We start from the raw sequence: 22,711 nt of genomic DNA, 5'->3' as shown, positions 1-22,711 counted from the left end.
CAAAAAAGTTGCTAAGACTTTGATTGGAATTGCATCAAATCTATAGATCATATTGGGAAGAAATGACATCTTAATATTAAGTCTTCTGATCCATGAATATTGTGCTTGTTTTTAGAGATGCATTGTTTTAATTGAAAAAATGTATGTATTTCACCCTGCTTATCCATTTTTAAACATACTTTGCTCATTCTTCTTAAAATTGCATTTTTCTAATGTTACGGGCATTATGGTACTGTTCTGGTGCAATTGATCAAGCATTTCCTTGTGTTCTACTCATTCTTTCATCTGCTGTAGCCAGAAAAACACCTCAGGGATGTGAAACAGCCAGTGAACTTTAAAGAAATTAAGTGTGATAATAGTAGTCCTACAATGATATTTTGGAGACCCTTTGCTCACTGAACTTTCGGTAAAAGTCTAGATTGTCTATTATCCAAAGGCTGATACTATCTTTTCATAGTGTAGTCCTAAAAAAGAAAAATAGCGTGAAACTTGCTAGAGGCAGTGAAAGTGTCTCCACCTGGCTCTGCTGTTAACTAAAATCACCTGTGAGAAGTCATGATATTTTTGGCCATCTTTTTGCTGAGTGTGTTCCATAGGAAATCATAGAGTGTCCAAGTTGGAGAAGATTTTAGGGGTCTTCTAATCCAACACTCTTGAGAAGAAAGGACATCCAAAGGTGGTAGCCACCCCAACAAGTCCTCATGCATCCTTGGCTTAAACACCTCAAAAGGAAGTGCACCACATATATATTCAAGGCGCTCTAGTTATTAGAAAGTTCATCTTCACCCTTAACCAGAAACTGCTTCCCTTTACTTCTGTTCATTAGTCCTAATTCTGCACATAGAGCATATTTATTCTATTGTGGCAACTTCTTACTTAAATTCCACAGATATATTCCCCAAATCCTGTTTGTTTATTACTACAGCCTCCCTTCTTAAAATTCATAGACCTATTTCTGGCTCAAAAGGTAGAAGGTCCTCCACCCAGTAACTTCTGTAACCAAGCACAAGAGCTGTGGCACAGCCAAAAGCCTCTCCAATCAGTGAAAAGCCATTTAAGTTGTTACAAGATATTAAGCTGGTCTATTTAAGTAAGTTTGGACTGTACCTGGCAAAAGGTCATGTCTGAGAATATAGACATGGGAGTCATGAACCTATAGGTTTACTTCTGAGTTATAATTTTTTTAATTAAATTCAGTTTTATTGAGATGTATTCAAATACCATACAGTCATCCATGGTATAAAATCAATACACAGTGCCATCATATAGTTATGCACTCATCACCCCAATGTATTTTTTTTTAATTCGGTTCCACTGAGATACATCCACACATCACACAAACATCCATGGTGCACAACCAACCGCCCACAGCACCATCACACAGCTGTGCATTCATCACCCCAATCCACCTCCGAACATTTTCCCTACACCAGAAAGAATTAGTACAAGAATAAAAAATAAAAGTAAATAAGAACACCCAAATCATCCCCCCCCATCCCACCCCATTTTTCATTTAGTTTTTGTCCCCACTTTTCCACTCATCCACCCACACATTGGACAAGGGGAGTGCGATCCACAAGGTCCCCAAAACCACACTGTCTCCCCCCGCAGTCCACACTGTCATATAATTGTCCTCAAGAGTCAAGGCCACTGGGCTGGAGCCTGGCAGTCCCAGGTATTTACTTCTAGCCATTCCAATACATCAAAACCCAAGAAGTGTTATCTATATAGTGTGTAAGAATGTCCACCAGAGCAAACCCTTGACTCCACCTGAAATTCCTCAGCCACTGAAGCTTTACTTCATTTCATTTCGCATCCCCCTCTTGGTCAAGAAGACATTCCCAATCCCACGATGCCAGGCCCAGACTCATCCCCAGGAGCCACATCCCGCCTTGCCGCGGAGATCCACACCCCTGGGAGCCAGGTCCCACACAGGGGTGAGGCCAGCGAGACCACCCACCAAGGTGGATTAGTTAGAGAGAGAGGGCCACATCTGAGCAACAAAGAGGCACTCAGGGGAGACTGCCAGGCACAATCATAATCAGGTTCAGCCCTTCCTTTGCAGCAACAAGCCCCAAGGCAGAGGGCCCAGCATATCAAGCCATCAGTCCCCAATGTTTGTGAGAACATCAGCAACAATCGAGGTGAGGAAGTCCAACACCTCTGTATCTTCCCCCAGCTCCCCAGTGGGACACCGAATATATATTTTTATTCTCTGCCCAAATTACTTTGGGACATGCTGCCACTTTACTCTAACCTTTACAGACCTACCATATCTCACTTCCTAGTCAAAGTTCCATGTGATTATGGTGTTTGAACAAACTGACTGTAGAAGTTATATTGTTTAGAAAATATAGATCCTACACCAAATAAATATCTCTTCCCTTGGTCTCACATGGAAATTGAAGTTTTAACACACAGCCAGTTTCAACCTTTACCCTTTGGCCCAATTTGCCTCAGTCTCAACCAGATCTGCTCCATTCAAATCTGTCAGCATTTTTTTTTTTTTTTAACAGTTGCTGTATGTGCTAATACTGACATTCATAATTGCTGAGCTCCAGGCCGTGAGCCCCAGGCATCACACAGACACCCAATGTCCCAGAGACCAATCAGGTCATACACAAAGGGATCAACATCTCAGAGTCTGGAGATAGCCGTTACAATTCAGTAACAGATTTGACTGCTGTAAGAGCTTACAATCCAGGGACCATCACAACAGTCGTTTCCCTGTTAGGCTGTGCTCTAAGACTCAATTCTTAATCTACACATTGTAGTTATCCATATTGATGAAGCATTATAGTGCTTGCCCCAGTGTTTCTGGCGTACTTCACTCAAAATGCTGTCTACAGGATCCATTCACCTTGTTGGGTGTCTCACAGCTTCATTCCTTCTTGTAGTTGTTCAGTATTCCATTGTATGCATATACCACAGTCCACCATTCTGTTCCTGTCGATGTAGCCTTTAAGCCGTCTCCTTAGGCCGCCTCTGCCTATTGCAAATCATGAATACTGCCTCCATAAACACCAGTGTGCAAATGTCTATTCATGTCTCTTCTCTCAGATCTTCCAAGTACATAACCCATAATGAGGTTGCAGGACCTTATGAACCCACATACCTAGCTTCTTGTGGAGCCACCTCAGTGACCTCCAGAAAGGCTACACCATTCTGCCTCTTCATCAACAGTAAATAGGTACATCCCTCTCTCCACATTTTCTCCAGCACTTTTACCCCATTATATTTTTTCCTATAATTGTATAGAGATATGTTCACATACTATACAATTATCCATAGTGTACGGTCAGTTGTTCATGGTATCATCATATAGTTGTACATTTATCACCACAGTCTTGCTGAGTTATTTTGATAATGCCAATAAGATATGTAGCAACAAAATTAGCACTGGGCCAAAGGGGAGCATATAATTTAGTATGTTTTGTTGTATGAACATAGCCTAGATAAGTGCCATAGCTATAAATTAAAATATATTTTCATATAAAAGATAAGCCCAAAGGGAAGACTTTTTAAAGGAGTTTTGTTGTTGTTGTTATGTATGTATTTGTGTGTTTTAGGTGTAGTTATGATCTTAATTATTGAGAATGAACTTACAATTGAACTTTTTGAAAATAAATTTCAGGTAGTGATGATATATTAATAAACCATTTAAAAATATTTTGTTTTTTTTTTTTTCAGGTGTTACTAGAATAAGTGAAAATAAGAATATCCAGAAATTAAGGTAGCTCTTATTTTACTTTGAATTACTATGTATTTAGAAATTTTGAACATACATAACTGATATACTAGGGCATTAATTTATTTTTAAAAATCTGAAGGCTTGAATTTGCTGAATGCCTAGACTGGAGTATCTTAAATATAAAAGCTTCAAGGGATTTATCTCTGTGACTTTAAAGCTATGCACAGTGGAGTCTTCTGCCATTCCATAGAGGTTATCTCAGGGGCAGAGACGAGGGTTGCAGCTGGGGCTCAGAAGACTTAAAGAATGGCTTACACTGCTTAAAAAATGTTTGTAAAACACAACTGTAGTCTCATTTAATAGAGGAGGAAATTGAGGCTCAGAGGTGTGAAAAGGTTTGTCCATGGTCTTACAGCTAACCAATGACAGAGCTGTTTCCTGATTCTAAGTGTGTGCCTCTTCTGTACTGCCTTCCTGCTAGTTTTATTATGTATTGGTGAGGTATGATTTTAAATAGATTAATTTTATATTACATTACAAATATTTCCTATTTAGTCTGCAGTTTAAGTCCACTTTGTTTGCTGTTAGTGGGTCTATAGGAAACATTTATTGCTGCTTATCTTTTTTTCTAGATAAATAGAAATATACTGCCAATTTTTAATGATGGGAAAGTGAGTTAGGATATGCCAGTTACATTATAAAGTCAGTATTGTTGTTCATGTTATTAGTATCCTGTTATGTGGTACTATATACATGTAGACTGAGGCAGGTACTGTATATTAAGGCCAGCCTATGTGTGTCCAGTTTACCCTTATTATTTTGAGGTAGATACTCATTATCTCCATTTTACAGACTTACAGAGATTAAATATTGTTCCCAAGATTGCATAGCTAGTAAATCATAGAGCTGGGATTTGAACTCTAACAATCAGTGACAGCATCTAGAGAGAAAGGATATGATTGAAAAAGCAGATACTAAGAATGATATGAAGTTAATAAGCAATAAACAATACTTGGGCAGTAAAATGATGTTTGATATTAATTATTCTCCTTGTGTTTCTGAGAGTGTTCCAGCTTAGGTATGTTGTATTTGAATCAATCCTGGGATGCCTCAAAATTTCCCAAGGAAAGTATACTTTATAGGATCAGTCCTATAAAATCCCCAGTCTCAGTTTTCTGTGGAAGGCAAGATGGTTCAGCATCCTAGGGGCTTGAGTCATTAATTGATGAATCTAGAATCTAAATATAACATGCATTATAAGTAATCTATACCCAGCCAAAGTAGAGTGTAGATTCTCAATCAACTTACTGTGGAGACAAAGAAGCTCAGTCATTCATTCTGTCATGATCACAAGGGATGTCCACTTCAAGTAGCAGCTATAAGGAAAGAAATCAACTTGAGGACTGTTCACTTCAGGAAAGTACAGGCTCACATCCACCATGTCCTTGTGGAAACCAAGGAGAAGAGACAGGGAGCCAGGAAATACTTCTAAGAACTTTTAGCTTAACTTTATAACAGAAGCTAAAACATGTGAACTGTTTTCTTCCAAATGTCCTCTCTTTGTGGTCTGTGGTTTCCAGTCTTTTCTGCAACATTCCAATCAAATATCCAGAATAGCATATTTACCTAGCTATTAATTATTTGTCAGGAATTTCAGATTCCTTTAAATATAAACCTGTTAATAATTTTAAATCTGGCAGAAGTTGTTCATAATAAACCTCAGATATACTAGAAGAGGCCAAGATCTCATCTTTACTCAGAGATTTAAAACAAATACAAGTAAGTTGATGTTATGATCCCTATCAAATCAACAAAATGCAGAGTTGTAACAATTTCATGACTTAGAGGCAAAAAGCCTTTTTTTTCCCAGAAATCCTTAATAATTTAATAAGCTTTATGCATGAAAATGGGAATAATATTTTAGTACTTACAGTGTCATGAAAGAAGAGAGAAACTGAATGATTTGACCAAATTGAGGATATGGTCAATCTGAACTAGTGAGATTGTGAATAACAAATTTTTTTATATGTAGATTTATTACTGTAAGGTACATAAAATAATTGTCAGCACTGGCAAATACGGGTACTAAATATCCTCTTTACAAATAAATGATTGTTTTAAAAATCAAGTGAATAAGCCTAAGTTGCTTTCTTTTTTTTTAAAGGTTCTTTTTTTTCTTTAAGTCATTTTTATTGAGGTATATTCACATACCATGCAGTCATACAAAGCATACATTCAGTTCACAGTAGCATTATATAGTTGTGCGTTCATCACCAAAATTAATTTTTGAACACTTTCATTACCAGACACACAAAAATAATAAGAATAAAAATTAAAGTGAAAAAGAACAATTAAAGTAGAAAAGAACACTGGGTGCCTTTTTTTTTTGCCCCCATTTTTGTACTCATTCATCCATACACTGGACAAAGGGGATTGTGGTCCATATGGCTTTCCCAATCACATTGTCACCCCTCATAAGCTACATTTTTATACAATCATTTTCGAGATTCATGGATTCTGGGTTGTAGTTTGATAGTTTCAGATATTTACTGCTAGCTATTCCAATTCATTAGAATTTAAATAGGGTTGTCTATATTGTGCATAAGAGTGCCCACCGGAGTGACCTCTCGGCTGCTTTTGGAATCTCTCAGCCACTGAAACTTATTTCATTTCCTTTCACAACCCCCTTTTGGTCAAGAAGATGTTCTCCATCCCACGATGCTGGGTCTAGATTCCTCCCTGGGAGTCATATTCCACGTTGCCAGGGAGATTCACTCCCCTGAGTGTCAGATCCTATGTAGTGGGGAGGGCTAAGTTGTCTTCTTTCAAATCTTAATTTTCGGAAAAAAAAAATCTCTCAGAAGGACTGCCTCTCTCCAATGGCCTATATTATTAATCAATGGATACTAAAGTAATGAGTTTATTACAGTCATCATCCTGAATCAAAGTAAACAAATGTAGTTTCCATATCAGAATATTCTAACGTCAAACATTTTCCTTTTTCTTTTCTGTCTTTTCCAACTCCTAGATCCAATTCTGCTTATCTTGCTCTTAACTTCTGTTTCTTCCTTGATATCAGAGTTTTTGGTTGTCAAGCAGAGTGGAGTACTGTATAATTTCCTTGTACTGGGATTGATTCCTCCTGTGTTCCTCATTCCTTCATGCTTTTGGCTTATCTGTAATTTATGATAATAACATTTCTCAGTACTTGGAATTTGTTTAGTGCCCTTCATCATCCTGAAGAATCCCAAAGTGCATCATTTTAGTGCATAAGTCAACTATACAACAAACATTCATGATGAAACTTCCTTAAATGAGGTCTTTTTTCCCCTTCAAATGGCAATCTCTTTTATTTAGAACCCCTAAATTGCTTAGCAATCTTGACTAACATTCCATTTATTATCATTCTTTTTGGAATGTCTCCCTATCTACTACTCATTTCCTAAAAATGATAGCATGAAACGTATTAAGGTAGAATTTATCTAATTGTGGTTTTGACAGATGGCACCTCAGCAAAAGAAAGAAACTGTGAGTGAAATAAAAAGGAATTCTGTTAAGTAAAAATTCTTTTTCGCTCACAGGTTGTTTTCTAGTTTTTTCACTAGTATGCTTATAATCCTTTTATTTAATGTATAAATAATAAGTGGTGTATTATATGTGATTCTCTTTTTTTCCCTCACTTTGTCCTCACCTACATTTTTTTCAACTAGGATTTTATTCATTAATTTGATTGCTGTGTGTTTGAGATAAGGTATATTCTCTATCATCAAAGTGTAATGTTAGATACATATATCCAAAAGTGTTAATTAGTGATTATTTCATCAAATCTGATGTATCTTTACTTATTTTTTGTCCACTTGACCTGTCTCGTACTTACAGTAAGTAGTGTGTTAAAGTCTCTCATTATTACTGTTTGTTTCTCCTGTAATTTTTGTTTTATACAAGTGGTTGCTATGTTATTTGGATAGTTAGAACTATTATATTTTATTGTGGATTGTGGTTGTTTTTTTTTCCTCCAGATGTGATAGTTTAAGATTTATCAAGAATCAAAGTTTGCTACCAAATTCTGTCCTCTTTTCATCTATTTCATGTTTAAGGCAATTTCTACTGCTCGTTTTCACCTTAAGAAATACTTCCTTATAATATTTATGCCTTCAACATTGACCTTTTCTGTGGGAACAAAAGAATAAGGCCATAACTTCCGCCTTTGCTTGTTAAAAAGAGAGATATTAAAAAACAGTAATGACAGTAATTATAATGTATATGTTTTTATGTAACACCTATAATGTACTAGATTGAAAAATATATTATGTCTATGTCCCTAAAAAAAACTCTATGAATTCAGTATTATGACCCCAAATTTTCAGATTCTTATCATAAAAGCCATTTTCTATGCCAACACCACTTTTTTAAAATTTTAATTTATATTTTTGCAAATAAACACTCCCCCTTCCCCTCCCCCCCCCCATTCCTTCTCTACTGGAAAACTAATCTGCTCTCCTATCTCTGCAAATTTTCTATTCAGAGTAATCTCTTATAAGTGATGTCATACAGTTTTTGTTCTTATGTGTCTTGCTTGTTTCGTTGAACAAAACGTTTTTCAGATTTTGTCCATGTTGCAGCGTGTCTAATAACTTCATTTTTCTTATGGCCAAATAATATTCCATTGTGTGTATGTACCACATTTTATTTATCCGTTCATTTGTTGATGGACATTTGGGTTGTTTCAAGCTTTTGACCTTTGTGAATAATGCTGCTGTAAACTTTCGTGTACGAGTATCTGTTTGCGACCCAGTTTTCACTTTCTTTAGATATCTACCTAGAAGTGGGATTGCTGGGTCAAATGGTAATTCTATATTTAACTTTTCAAGGAACCCCCTTATTGCTTTCCACGGTGGCTGCACCATTTTATATTCCCACCAACAATGCACTAGAATTCCAATTTCTCTGCATTCTCTCCAACACTTGTTTCCCTTTTTTTTTTTTTTTTTTATAGTAATAACAATCCTTGTGGGTATGACGTGGTATCTCATTGTGGATTTAATTTGAATTTCCGTAATGGTTAATGATGTTGCGTATCTTTCCATGTGTTTATTGGCCATTGTATATCTTCTTTGGAGAAATCCTTTTCCCAGGATTGTGGCTTTTAATTTAAAGTATCCTTTGTCTTATTTAATTCTTTTTGACTGGATATCTACTTTGGTATCAGGATTTTAAACCTGTTTTCTTATTGTTTTCATTTGCATGTTAAATCTTTGTCCTTCCCTTTATTTATTTATTTATTTATTTTTGCATTTTATTTTATTTTATTTTTTACATTTTATTTTGAAATAAATTCAAAGTTATAGGAACAGTTGCAAAAGCAATACAAACCCCATACACAGAACTCCAGCATTCCCTGACCCCCCCACACCCCGATCCACTAACTTTAACATGTTGTCACACTGCTATTTCTTTCCCTCCCTCCCTCCCTCCTTCTCTCCCTCTCTCCCTGTCTATCATCCATCATCTATTGCTCTGTCTTCTGAACATATGAGAGCTAGCTGCACACATCCTTAAACAAACACTATAATTCACATATACAATTCCCATGAATAAGCACATTCTTTTATGCAATCCCATTAAATGCAGCTAAGAAGTACAAGAGATTCAACAATGATACAAAGCTTACATTCTATATTTCCTTTTCCTTATGTCTCAACTGTGTCCCTTTGAGCCTCCTGTCCTCCATCCTCAGATCCCATCCAGGGTCGTCCTTGGCAGTCAATTGTCATCTATTTAGACTGTCTTTTTTTTTCTCAATTGTGGAAACATATACAGCCTAAATCTTTCCATTCCACCCCCTCCCTAGCATTCCATTAGTGGGATTAATCACATTTAGAATGTTGTAATGCTATCACCTTCCCACATCCATTACTAGAAATTTCCCTTCACCCCAAATAGCAATGCTACACTCATTTCTTAACTCCCCATTGCCCCTTCTCATACTCTAGTTTTCATCTTAAATCCATAACAATCTTGTTTTTCTTTGATATCAACTTAATTTCAATAGGACACATAAACTAAGTACCTTTACTCCTCCATTCCCTCACCTTTGTATAGTTCTTGTCAAAAATTACGTATTTTACATTGAGTTCAAAACCACTGATTTGTCATTAGAGTTTGTGTATTTTATATCATGTAGGAAGTAAATAGTGGAGTTACAATTCAAAATTTATTACTTCTATTTGTATTCCATTGTGGTCAGAGATTGTGCTTTGAATATGTTCAATTGTTTTTTTGTTTTTGTTTTTTTGTTTTTTTAATTTATTGAGGCTTGCTTTATGTCCCAGCATATGATCCATTCTGAAGAAAGATCCGTGATCACTAGAGAAAAATGTGTGTCCTGGTGATTTGGGATGTAATGGGTTCTATATATGTCTGTTAAAATTCTCTATATCTCTTTCTCCTTTCTTTGTTTCTTTGTCAGGGAAGTATCTGAAGTAGGGCAGGTCTTTTCTTGGCAGACTCTCAGCATTTGTTTGTCTGTGAAAAATTTAAGCTCTCCCTCAAATTTGAAGGAGAGTTTTGCTGGATAAAGTATTCTTGGTTGGAAATTTTTCTCTCTCAGAGTTTTAAATATGCCATGCCACTGCCTTCTCGCCTCCATGGTGGCTGCTGAGTAGTCACAACTTAGTCTTATGTTATTTCCTTTGTATGTGGTGAATTGCTTTTCTCTTGCTGCTTTCAGAACTTGCTCCTTCTCTTCAGTATTTGACAGTCTGATCAGAATATGTCTTGGAGTGGGTTTATTTGGATTTATTCTATTTGGAGTTTGCTGGGCATTTATGCTTTGTGTATTTATATTGTGTAGAAGGTTTGGGAATTTTTCCCCAACAATTTCTTTGAATACTCTTTCTATACCTTTGCCCTTCTCTTCCCCTTCTGGGACACCAATGAATCTTAAATTTGGACGTTTTATTTTGTCTGTCGTATCCCTGAGATCCTTTTCCATTTTTTCGATTTTTTTCTCCTTTCTTTTGTTCTTTCATTTTCTGTTCTGTGGACCTCTAGGACACTGAGTTGTTGTTCAGCCTCCTCTAATCTTGTATTAAGAGTATCTAGAGTCTTTTTAATTTGGCCAAAAATTTCTTTTATTTCCATAAGATCTTCTATTTTTTAATTTAATTTTGCAATTTCTTCTTTATGCTCTTCTAGGGTCTTCTTTATGTCCCTTTTATCCTGCTCCATGGTCTTCTTCATGTCTTTTATATCCTGTGCCATGTTTTCATTCCTTGATTGTAATTGTTTGATTAATTGTGCCAAGTACTGTGTCTCTTCTGATATTTTGATTTGGGTGTTTGGGATCGGGTTCTCCATGTCATCTGGTTTTATCATATGCATTAAGATTTTCTATTGTTTTTGGCCTCTTGGCATTTGATTTGCTTGATAGGGTTCTTTCAAGTTGTAAAAAAAAAAAAAATACCAATCTAATTTTTGAGAAATACAAGTTGGTGGCATACACTTTCTCCAACTAACCAGCAGATGGCATCTGCGAGTCACCTATACCCCTCAAGTCAGTTCTCCCCAACTTTGTCTCTGTGGTGTGTGGGGAAATGATTTTTGTGGGGTTCAGTTGGTGAACTCAGTTTGTTGTTGGAGCTGTCCGCCCTGAATGTGGGGTGTGTGTCTGGGTGGTTAGGCAGGTAGGGCAGCTTTAATATTCAAACCTCCCAGGTGTTTCCAGAGATTCAAGGCTGTTGCAAGAGTCTAAGCCTTCATTTCAGTTGTGCCCCAGATTTTCTCTGTCGCTGACTGACAAACCACTGGCATTGACGTAGCGTCCCTGGGTTTTCTGAGTGGGCCCCCCTTCTCAGCTGTGATCTTCCAGGACCTCTGCTGAGGGAAGGCTATGCTACATCACTAGTGCGCATCATCCCTCAAGGGAAGCCCTGGGCTGCCGGGCCGTGCAGGAGCGGTCTCTGCATGATGCAAAGATTAGCCTATAATTCTTGACTGGTATAAGTTCTGAATGAAAGGCAGGTAGTAGAGCTGGGCCCCACCCCTTTCCTCTTAGAGAAGATAGACGCCTTAGGGGGAGGTCATTAGCATTTCAATGATCTCTCTCTGCCTGTGCCACACCCCTGTCTGGGTCACAGAACTGGGAACTGAAAATGGCCGAGGCTTTCTCCACTGAGTCGAAAAAGGAACAGAGCTAGTCCGAGGCCACCCTCCAGCTCTCCAGGGTCAGTCGACACCCAAAGCCTCTGTCTACTTATTGGGGATTCGTACCTCGTAGTGAGCAGTTCACACTCGCTACTTAAAACCCCAGTTGGAGCTCAGCTGAGCTATATTCGCTTGCTGGGAGAGAGCTTCTCTCTGGCACCACGAGGCTTCATAGCTCGGGCTGTGGGGGAGGGGTCTCCCGATATGGATCCACAGTTTTTACTTACAGATTTTATGCTGTGATCTTGGGCAATCCTCCCAATTCAGGTTAGTGTATGATGAGTGGACGGTCACGTTTGTCCCCCTGCAGTTATTCTGGATTATTTACTAGTTGTTTCTGGTTTGTTTTTAGTTGTTCCAGGGGACTACTTAGCTTCCACTCCTCTCTATGCTGCCATCTTGGATCTCCCTTCCCTTTATTTTTAGCCTTTTTGAATCACAGCATTTTACCTGTGCCTCTTTTATACAGCATAGAGTTGAGGTTTTTTTTTTTAATGAGCCAATTTGAAAATCTTTTGCTTTAAATAGGCAAGTTAAGCCCCTTCACATTTATTGATGTGGCTGTTGTGTTTGGTGTTGATTCTGTCATATATCTTGTGGTGTAATTACTTTATTATTATGTTGTATGTACTGGTTTCCTTTATATGATGTGTCTTCCTTATTTTTTCCTGTAAAGTTCCTTTGGCATTTAGAAAGATTTGTGTTTTTATTCTAGTGGTTACCTTTGTGTTAATACTTTATATAGTGCACCTATAAACCCCTTTTTTCCTACTTAACCTTTTGCTTTTTATTGGTTTTAAATGTCATCCTTTGCCTGCCACCTGTTATGGCCAGTGGTCTTGTTTTACTTTCCTCCTTTTCTCTACCTTTTCCTTCCTTTTTATTAACATTCTTTCTACATTGTCACAACATGCAATATTTATATATCACTCTTCATTGCCATTTCCCCACTTTTGTTTTAGTCTGAGTGCTACAATTTAATACTTAAATGTTCATTGGCAGACCTTTGGCAAAGTTTTACCAGTCATCTTTTTAAAAGTGTTTGTCTTTTACCTTTTTTCTTAATTTTATTTTGAAAAATTTAAAACCTACAGAAACACTGAAAGCTCATCACCAGTTTTTAGCACTTTGACACTGCATTTGCCCAGTCATCTTTTGGTTGGGGGAAGCTCATCCTCTGGTAGACTCCTTAGGAGGACCACATGTGTACAATGTTCTGACACATTCAAAACAGTTTTTCTGTGGCTTTGAACCTTTTAAGATCTTGGCTAGTACTTTCTTTCCTTACAGATTTTTGAAAATGTCTCTCTACTGTTGCCTTGCTTTGTATGTTGTTTTTGAATAATCTGATGTCAGTCTAATCCTTTTGTTTTGGTAAGTTATTTCATCTTTTTTGCCTGACAGTCCTGAGGATTATTTTCATAATCTTTGAAGTCTTAATTGTTTTACTAGGATATGTCTCAGAGTTGATCACTCTGGGTCAGTTTTCCCTGGTATGGAAAATGTGTAGATTCTGGCCTTTATTTCTAGAAAGTTTTCTTGGATTATAATTTTAAATAATGGTTCTGTTTCATTGTTTTGAATTTTTTTCTTCAGAAACACCAGTTTCTTTTCAAGGAAACCAATTATTTTCTACATACTTTGCCTGGCCTCCATTTCCATCACTTCCTCTCTCAACCTTTTTACTTCTTTATTTCATTTTCATTCTCTTGGTTGTCTTCTTGATTTTCTCAAATGCTGTTAGTAAGTTTTCATTACAATCTATTCTCTCTTGTGTCCTGTTTTTAGCATGATTCCTTGATGCCTTTATTTTTTTAATGCATTTTTTTATTGTGGACTTCAACATATATACATAACAGTGATAATTTCAATGTATGCTTTAACAATAGTTAGCAAATTTCGAAGAATATTATGGGTCACAGTTCTACAACTTCAGCTGTTTCCCTTATTGTAAAATAAAACATACATACAGAAAGGTATTAACTTTCAATGTACAGCTCAACAAGCAGTTATATAGGTAATTTCAAAAATTGTTATGGGTTACAGATCCACAGTTTCAATTCTTTCCTTAATATGCAATATAGGGTATATACAGAAAGGTAAAGACTTTCAAAGCTTAATTCAACGGGTAGCTATGGAGCAAATTTCAAATTATATTATAGGTTACAGTTCCACCATGTGATTTACCTCCTTCCAGCTATTCTAACACCCCAGCATCAAAAAACAGGTAATATGTTCATATGAAGTTTCAGTGTTCATACACCTTTTTGAATCTTATCTTGTTTGTTGCTACCCCTTCCTTTTACTTAATCTTTTTCTCCATCTTCAGGGGTGTCTAGGCAGGGAGCACCCTAGCTTGTTCATATTGAAAGGGAGTATCGACATCTGGTTATTGTACTTAAAGAGGCCGTTGCCTCTGGGTTTTAGGACTTATCTGGCATAGAAACACTCTGGTGGATTTCAGTTTCTGAACAACAAAACTTAATGAATGAGTCTGTTATAGAATCTCAGGTAGGGACCTAGGTGTTTGGGGACTACTTTTGGTAAGGGCATGGAATACTGCGTCCATTTGGGATGTTTGGCTGGAGCGTGCATAAAAGAAACCTCCAGGATAGCCTCTCAACTCTAATTGGGGTCTCTCAGGCACTGCGACCTCAGCTTGTTACCTTTCTTTTTTCCTGCTTTTGTTCAGGTAGGCATTTTCAATCCCTCACTGCCAAGGCCAGGCTCTCCTGGGAGTCATGTCCCACTTTGCCAGGAAGATTCATTCCCCTGGGAGTCATGTCCCTCATTGAGGGGAGGTTAATGAGCTTATATGCTAAGTTGGGCTTAGAGAGAGAAAGGCCACATCTGCGCAACAAAAGAGGTTACCTGGAGGTGCCTCTTAGGCATAATTATAGAAGGGATCAACCTCCCATTTACAATCCTGTTTCACAAGAGCAAGCCTCAAGTCAAGGGTTTGATTTATTAAGTAGTGTGTTCCTAATTTCACTTAATATATATTCTATCCTAAGCTAAATGGTCCGTTTTTACATTATCTTCACTTAGTTATACAATCCTCATCTCTCTCAACTTTAAATAATTATCATAAAATAAAACATCCCAGAGCTCTTATCAGCTGCTAATTATTCATTCCTAGTATTAGTGTAGTGTTGGTAAGATATTCCTATTAAAAATAGTCTTTAATATGTAATGGGTAGTTTTTCCATATACCACTCTATTGTTAACCCTCTGCACCAGTTCCATACCTTATAAGTAAATCATGCTAATACTTATTTAGGTTTGTGGTGCTCCTCTGTGTGTTACTTGCCTTTAAACAACCATTTATGAACATATTCGTCTTAAATGTGTCACCGATACTTATAATCCCATTAATGAACCCTAGTCACACCTGACCATCCCATACCATTGAGATCATCCTCATTAGCATATCTGTATGTATTAGATTATCATTTCCCCTTCACTAGCTTCTGTCTATCTCTAAGTCCCCCTTTTATGCATTATAAGACACTTATTTTTACGTTTTTCATGGAGTTCACATTAGTGATAACATACAGTATCTCTCCTTTTGTGTCTGGCTTATTTCACTCAGCATTATGTCTTCAAAGTTCAATCCATGTTGTCATATATTTCACAACCTTGTTCCTTCTTACTGTTGTGTAATATTCCATATTGTGTGTGTGTGCGTGCGTGCATACACACATTTTGTTTATCCACTCATCTGCAGAAGGACATTTGAATTGTTTCCATCTCTTGGCAATTGTGAACAATGCCACCATGAACATCAGTGTGCAAATATCTGTTCGTGTCACTGCTTTCAGATCTTCTAGGTATATACCAAGAAGTGAAATTGCTGGATAATAGGGTAACTCAATATCTGGTTTTCTGAGGAACCGCCAAACTGTCTTCCAGAGTGTCTGTACCATTATACAGCACCACCAGCAATGAATAACAGTTCCATTTTCTTCACATCCTGTCCAGCATTTGTAGTTTCCTGTTTGTTTAATGGCAGCCATTCTTACTGGTGTGAGATAAAATCTCATTGTGGTCTTGATTTGCATCTCCCCAATAACTAGTGTTCTGGTTTGCTAATGCTGCCATTTTGCAAAATATCAGAAATGGATTGGCTTTTATAAAGGGGGGTTATTTGGTTAGAAAGCTGTAGCCTGAAGGTCATGAAAATATCCAAATGAAGGCATCAACACTAGTATTCTTTCACCAAAGGAAGGCCAATGGAATCTGGAAAACCTTGATTAGCTGGGAAGGCACATGGCTGACGTCTGCTGATCCAGGTTGTGTTCCAGCTACACTCTCAGCCCCTGTGTGTTCTTCAAAGTGTCTCTCTTGGCTGTAGCACCTCCTTCTGTCTGTGAACACTTTTATAGGACTCCAGTGATTCAATTAAGACCCAACTGAATGGGTGGTGTAACACCTCCATGGAAATTATCTAATCAAAGGTCTCACCCACAGTTGATTGAGTCACGTCTCTATGGAAACACTCAGTTAAAGGATGCCAACCTATTCAACCCTAATATGTCTGCCCCCACAAGATTCCATCAAAGAACATGGCATTTCGGGGGACACAATACATCCAAACCAGCACAACTAGTGGAGATTAATATTTTTTCATGTGTTTCTTGCCATTTGTATTTCCTTTTCGGAGAAATGTTTTTTCATATCTTTTGCCCATTTTATAATTGGGCTGTTTGTACTATTGTCATTGAGTTGTAGGATTTCTATATATATGCAAGATGTCACTCTCTTAATCAGATATATGGTTTCCAAATATTTTCTCTCATTGAGTTGGCTGCCTCTTCATCTTTTTGACAAATTCCTTTTGAGGTACAGAAGCTTTTGACTTTGAGGAGTTCCCATTTATCTGTTTTTTCTTCTGTTGCTTGTGTTTGGGTGTAAGGTCTAAGAAGCGACCTAATACTAGGTCTTGGAGATGTTTCACTACATTATCTTCTAGGAGTTTTATGGTATTGTCTCTTATATTGAGGCCTTTGATCCATTTTGAGTTAATTTGTATAGAGTGTAAAGTAGGGGTCCTCTTTCATTCTTTTGGTTATGGATATCCGGTTCTCCCAGCCCTATTTGTTGAAGAAACTGTTTTGTCCCAGTTCAGCGGATTTGGGGGCATTATCAAAAATCAGTCGACCATAGATCTGGGGGTCTATTTCCAAATTCTCAATTCAATTCCATTGATCAGTATGTCTATCTTTGTGCCAATATCATGCTGTTTTGACTACTCTGGCTTTATAGTAGGCTTCAAAGTCAGGAAGTATAAGTCCTCCACTTTGTTTTTCTTTTTCAGAATGTTTTTAGCAATTCAAGACCCCTTTCCCTTCCAAATAAATTTGATAACTAGCTTTTCCAAGTCTGCAAAGTAGGTTATTTGAATTTTGATTGGAATTGCATTGAATCTGTAGATCAGTTTGAGTAGGATTGACATCTTAACAATGTTTAACTTTCCTATCTGTGACACAGAATATCTTTCCATCACTTTAGGTCACCTTTTATTTCTTTTACTAAAGTTATGTAATTTTCTGTGTATAGGTCTTTGACATCCTTGGTTAAGTTTATTCCTAGGTAATTAATTTTTTAGTTGCTATTGTGAATGGAATCTTTTTCTTGACTGTACCATTAGGTCATTTCTAGAGTATAGGAATATTACAGACCTTATATGCATTAATCTTGTATCCCAGCCCTTTGGTGAATTTGCTTATTAGCTCAGGTAGCTGTGTCATCAATTTCTCATTGTTTTTCAAATATAAGATCATATCATCTGCAAATAATGACAGTTTTACTTCTTCCTTTTCAATTTGGATGCCTTTTATTTCTTTATCTTGCCAGATTGCTCTGGCTAGAACTTGTAGGACAATGTTGAATAACATTGGTAATAGCAGGCATCCTTGTCTCATTCCTTACCTTAGAGAGAAGGCGTTCAGTCTCTCACCATTGAGTACTGTGCTGGCTCTGGGTTTTCATATATGCCCTTTATCATATTGAGGAAATTTCCTTCAATTCCCTATCTTTTGAAGTGTTTTTATCAAAAAAGGATGCTGAATTTTATCAAATGCTATTTAACATCTATTGAGATGATCATTTGATTTTTCCCTTTTGATTTGTTAATATGTTGTATTACACTGATTGATTTTCTTATGTTGAACCATCTTTGCATGACTGGAATGAACTCCACTTGGTCATTGTGTATGATTTTTTTAATGTGTCTTTGGATTTGATTTGCAGGTATTTTGTTGAGAATTTTTGCGTCTATATTCAAGAGGGAGATTGGCCTGTAGTTTTCCTTTCTTGGAGCATTTTTATCTGGGTTTGGTATTAGAGTGATGTTGGCTTCATAAAATGAGTTAGGTAGTGTTCCATATTCTTCAGTTTTTTGAAAGAGTTTGAGTAGGAATGGTGTCACTTCTTTTTGGAAAGTTTGATAGAATTCCCGTGAAGCCATTTGGCCCTGGGCTTTTATTTGTAGGAAGCTTTTTGATGACTGATTGGATCTCTTTATGTGTGATTAGGTTTGTTGAGGTCTTCTGTTTCTTCTCTGATCATTCTAGGCTGTTCATGTGTTTCCAGGAAATTATCCATTTCCTTTAAATTGTCTGGCTTGTTGGCATACAGTTGTTCATAGTATCCTCTTATGATTTTTTAAATTTCTTCAGGATCCGTAGTAATGTCCCCCCTCTCCTTTACTATTTTGTTTATTTGTGTCTTCTCTCTTTTTGACTCTGTCAGTCTAGCTATGTGTTTGTCAATCTTGTTGATCTTTTCAAAGAACCAACTTTTGGTTTTATTTATTCTCTGTATTGGTTTTTTGTTCCCCACATCATTTATTTCTGCTTTAATCCTTATTATTTCTTTTCTTCTACTTGCTTTAGGATTAGTTTGCTGATCATTTTCTAGCTTCTTCCATTGTTCCAATAGTTCTTTGATTTTAACTCTTTCTTCCATTTTAATGTATGCATTTAGAGTTGTAAACTTCCCCCTCAGTACTGCCTTTGCTGCATCCCACAAGTTTTTTGTTGTTTTTCTTAAATTTTAACTAATTTAAGTCTGATACTCTCTTCAGTTATTGAAAAACTTTTAAGTATGCTTGGGACAGTTCAGGTATGTGGAATCTACTTTTTCCACTGTAAATTTTATGATACCTAACTACAGATCAACTATTTCCAAAGAAAATTTAGCATCTAAATTGAGATGTGCCATAAGAGTAAAACACTCACTAGGTTTTGAAGACTTAGTATGGAAGAAAAAATAAGGTAGAAATCACAGTTAATTTTTGTATTGATTACATCATGAAATGATAATGTTTTGGACACATTGGATTAAATAAAATACATTATTAAAATTAATTTTACTTGTTTCCTTTTTTTTTTTAAGTGGCTACTAGAAAATTTAAGTTACGTTGGTGGCTTGCATTATGTTTCTCTTGGGTAGAGCTGCTCTAGTACATAGCAAGAATTCAAGCACTCAAGTTGTTAAATGAATGTACGAGTTATAAGTGACTTGACCAAGGATACTAAGAAAAGCTCAAACTGAATCTCAAGTTGCCTTGATCCCCAGACTCCACAGTTTCTTGTAGCTTCCTTTGTGCTATGCTTCCTGGTCATGTTCTCCTGTCCACCTATATGAAAGAAATTTTTCTCATGGAAATGAGCTCTGCAAACCCTGGTGAGAGGGAGGAGCATCTGTGTTGAGGTTCTGTAAGGCTTGTGGAAAATAGAGCCCCTGTCAATGGGGAGAAGTGAACAATTTAGGATGCCAAATTTCAAAAGATTGTTTTGTTTCACAGTTTGCCATTTCTGGGCCTCTTATGAGACCTCCAGTTATCTCATTGTAAGTTCTCATTCTGAAAGTTCTTTTTTCAGAAAAAAAAGAGAGGCTGTATACTTTTGGGCAGATCTCTTTCTATACAGAGGGGTCTGGTGACACAAAGCAATGTAGGTTGTGTGAGCACAACTTGTAAGGAGGCCAAGAAACAGTGGCCACCCACACTGCCTACCAGAGAAGCTAAGCATTCCCTCAGCTCAGAGAGCGGTTGCTTTGTTAGACCATGCACCAAAAGATTTGTTCTGGCTTTGCTGAGATGATTCCCCTAGATAGCAATAATTACAGAACAGTGCTTCTCACTGCTCTCCCATAAAACATGTATGAAACCATTTGGGCGTGAGACTCATACATTGGTGTGAAAGCACTATAATTTCACATTTTTATTCTTTTTTTTCCATTTTTTTTAATTGTGAACTTTAACGTATATACATAACAATGGTAACTTTCAATGTACAATTTCACAAGTAGTTAGCAAATCTCAAAGAAAGTCATGGGTCACAGTTCCACAATTTCAGCCATTTCCATTATTGTAAAATATAGCATATACAGAAAGATGTCATCTCTAGATGGACAGTTTAACAAGCAGTCATATGGGTAACTTCAAAAATTGTTACGGGTTACAGTTCCACAGTTTCAGTTCTTTCCTTATGATGCAATACAAGGTATATACAGAAACTTGAAGACTTCAAGGCATAATTCAACGAGCAGCTATAGAGCAAATCCCAAGGAATGCTATAGGCTACAGTTCTGCCATGTCGTTTACCTCTTTCCAGCCATTCTAACACCCTAGCATCCAAAAATAAATATATATATATAATTATATAAAGTTTCAGTATTCTAGACCTTTCTTTAATCTTGTTTGTTGCTACCCCTTCCTCTCACTTAATCTCTTTCTCCATCTTCAGGGGTATCTAGGCAGTGAGCACTGTAACCTGTTCCTATTAAAGAGGGTGTTGACAGTATGGGGAAGGGGGCTGCATCTGATTGTTGATCTTAAAGCAGCTGTTGCCTCTGGGTTTTAGGACTTGTCTGGTATAGGAATACTCTGGTGGATTTCAGTTTCTGAAAGATAAAACTTAGTGAATGAATCTTTTATAGAATCTCCGGTAGGGACCTAGGTATTTGGGGACTACTTTTGGTAAGGGCATGGCATACTGTGTCCATTTCGGATGTCTAGCTGGAGTGTGTATAAGAGAAACCTCCAGGATCGCCTCTCGACTCTAATTGGGGTCTCTCAGGCACTGTGACCTCAGCTTGTTACCTTTCTTTTTTCCCGCTTTTGTTCAGGTAGGCATTTTCAATCCTTCACTGCCAGGGCCCAGCTCATTGCTGAGAGTCGTGTCCCACATCACCAGGTAGACTTATTCCCCTAGGAGTCATGTCTCTCAATGGGGGGAGGTTAATAAATTCATTTGCTGAGTTGGGCTTACAGAGAGAAAGGCAACATCTGAACAACAAAGAGGTTGCCTGGAGGCGCCTCTTAAGCATAATTATAGGAAGGCTCAGTCTCCTACTTACCACCCTAAATTGCACAAAAGCAAGTCTCAAGTCAAGTGCTTGATTTATTAAGTAGTGGGTTCCTAACTTGACTTACTATATATTCTATCCCAAGATAAATGGTAAGTTTCTTACATTGTCTTCACTTAGTTGTACAACCATCATCACTCTCAACTTTAAATCCCCCATAAGTTTTGATATGTTGTGTTCTCATTTTCATTTGTCTCTAGATATTTAACAATTTCTCTTGCAGTTTCTTCTTGGACCCACTGCTTGTTTAGGAGTGTTTTGTTTAACCTCCAGATATTTGTGAATGTTCTAGATCTTTGATGGTTATTGACTTTTAGTTGTATTTCATTGTGGTCAGAGAATGTGCTTTGAATAATTTCAATATTTTTAAATTTATTGAGGCTTGTTTTATGCCCCAGCATATGATCTATCCTGGAGAAGCTTCCATGAGCACTAGAGAAGTATGTATATCCTAGTAATTTGGGATGCATGCTCTATATATGTCTCTTAAGTCTAATTTGTTTATCATATTGTTTAGATTCTCAGTTTCCTTATTGGTCCTCTGTCTGGTTGATGTATCCATAGGAGAGAGTGGTGTATTAAAGTATCTCATGTTTATTGTAGAAATACCTATTGCTTCCTTCAGTTTTGCCAATGTTTGTCTCATGTACTTTGGAATGCCTTGATTGGGTGCATAAACATTTATGATTGTTATTTCTTCTTGGTGAATTGTCCCTTTTATTAGTATATAGTGTCCTTTTTTGTCTGTTCTGACATCCTTGCATTTAAAGTCTGTTTTATCTGATTTAGTATTACTACCCCTGCTCTCTTTTGGCTGTAGCTTTCATGGAGTATTTTTTCCATCCTTTCACTTTCAATCTCTTTGAGTGACTGGGTCTAACCTTATTGATGGTTCATATTTTTTAATCCATTCTACCAATCTATATCTTTTAATTGAGGAGTTAGTTCATTCACATTAAATTTTATTACTGTGAAGTCAGTTTTGAATCACCCATCTTTTCCTTTGGTTTTTATTTGTCAGATCTATTACTAATACTCTTCAGTTCTGTGCCCTTCTCCAAGCCTCTCTCTCCATTCTTTTTTTTCTCAGCTGGTAGAGCTTCCTTTAGTATTTCTTGTAGGGCAGGTCTCTTGTTAACAAATTGTCTCAGCATTTGTTTGCCCTCAATTTTGAAGGAGAGCTTTGATGGATAAAGAATTCTTGGCTGGCAATTTTTCCCTTTCAGAATTTTAAGTATGTCTTACCACTGCCTTCTCGCCTCCATGGTGCCCACTGGGTAGTCAGTACTTAGTCTTATGTTGTTTCCCTTGTATGTGGTGAATCACTCCTCCCTTGCTTCTTTCAGAACTTCCCCCTTCTCTACAGCCTCTGACAGTCTGATCAGAATATATCTAGGATAGGGTTTATTTGGATTTATTCTGTTTGGAGTTCTCTGGGCA

The 22,711-nt window shown here is 37.0% G+C and overlaps 1 protein-coding gene across 9 annotated transcripts in view; it reads left to right on the top strand.

The window, feature by feature from the left end:
- The window catches only part of CCDC158 (coiled-coil domain containing 158), a 142,958-nt gene that overhangs the window by 6,923 nt on the left and 113,324 nt on the right, over positions 1–22,711 (top strand). For all 9 annotated transcript variants that reach the window (XM_037830024.1, XM_037830025.1, XM_037830031.1 and 6 more), the window contains exon 2: positions 3,691–3,733. The gene's annotated coding sequence lies outside the window, so the exon portion shown is untranslated. The remainder of the gene's footprint in view (positions 1–3,690; positions 3,734–22,711) is intronic.

Source organism: Choloepus didactylus, chromosome 3 (genome assembly GCF_015220235.1).
Source record: "Choloepus didactylus isolate mChoDid1 chromosome 3, mChoDid1.pri, whole genome shotgun sequence".
In the NCBI taxonomy this organism is placed as follows: domain Eukaryota; kingdom Metazoa; phylum Chordata; class Mammalia; order Pilosa; family Megalonychidae; genus Choloepus; species Choloepus didactylus.
The sequence above is the reverse complement of the archived record's forward strand: the minus strand, read 5'-3'. Positions and strand labels throughout refer to the sequence as shown.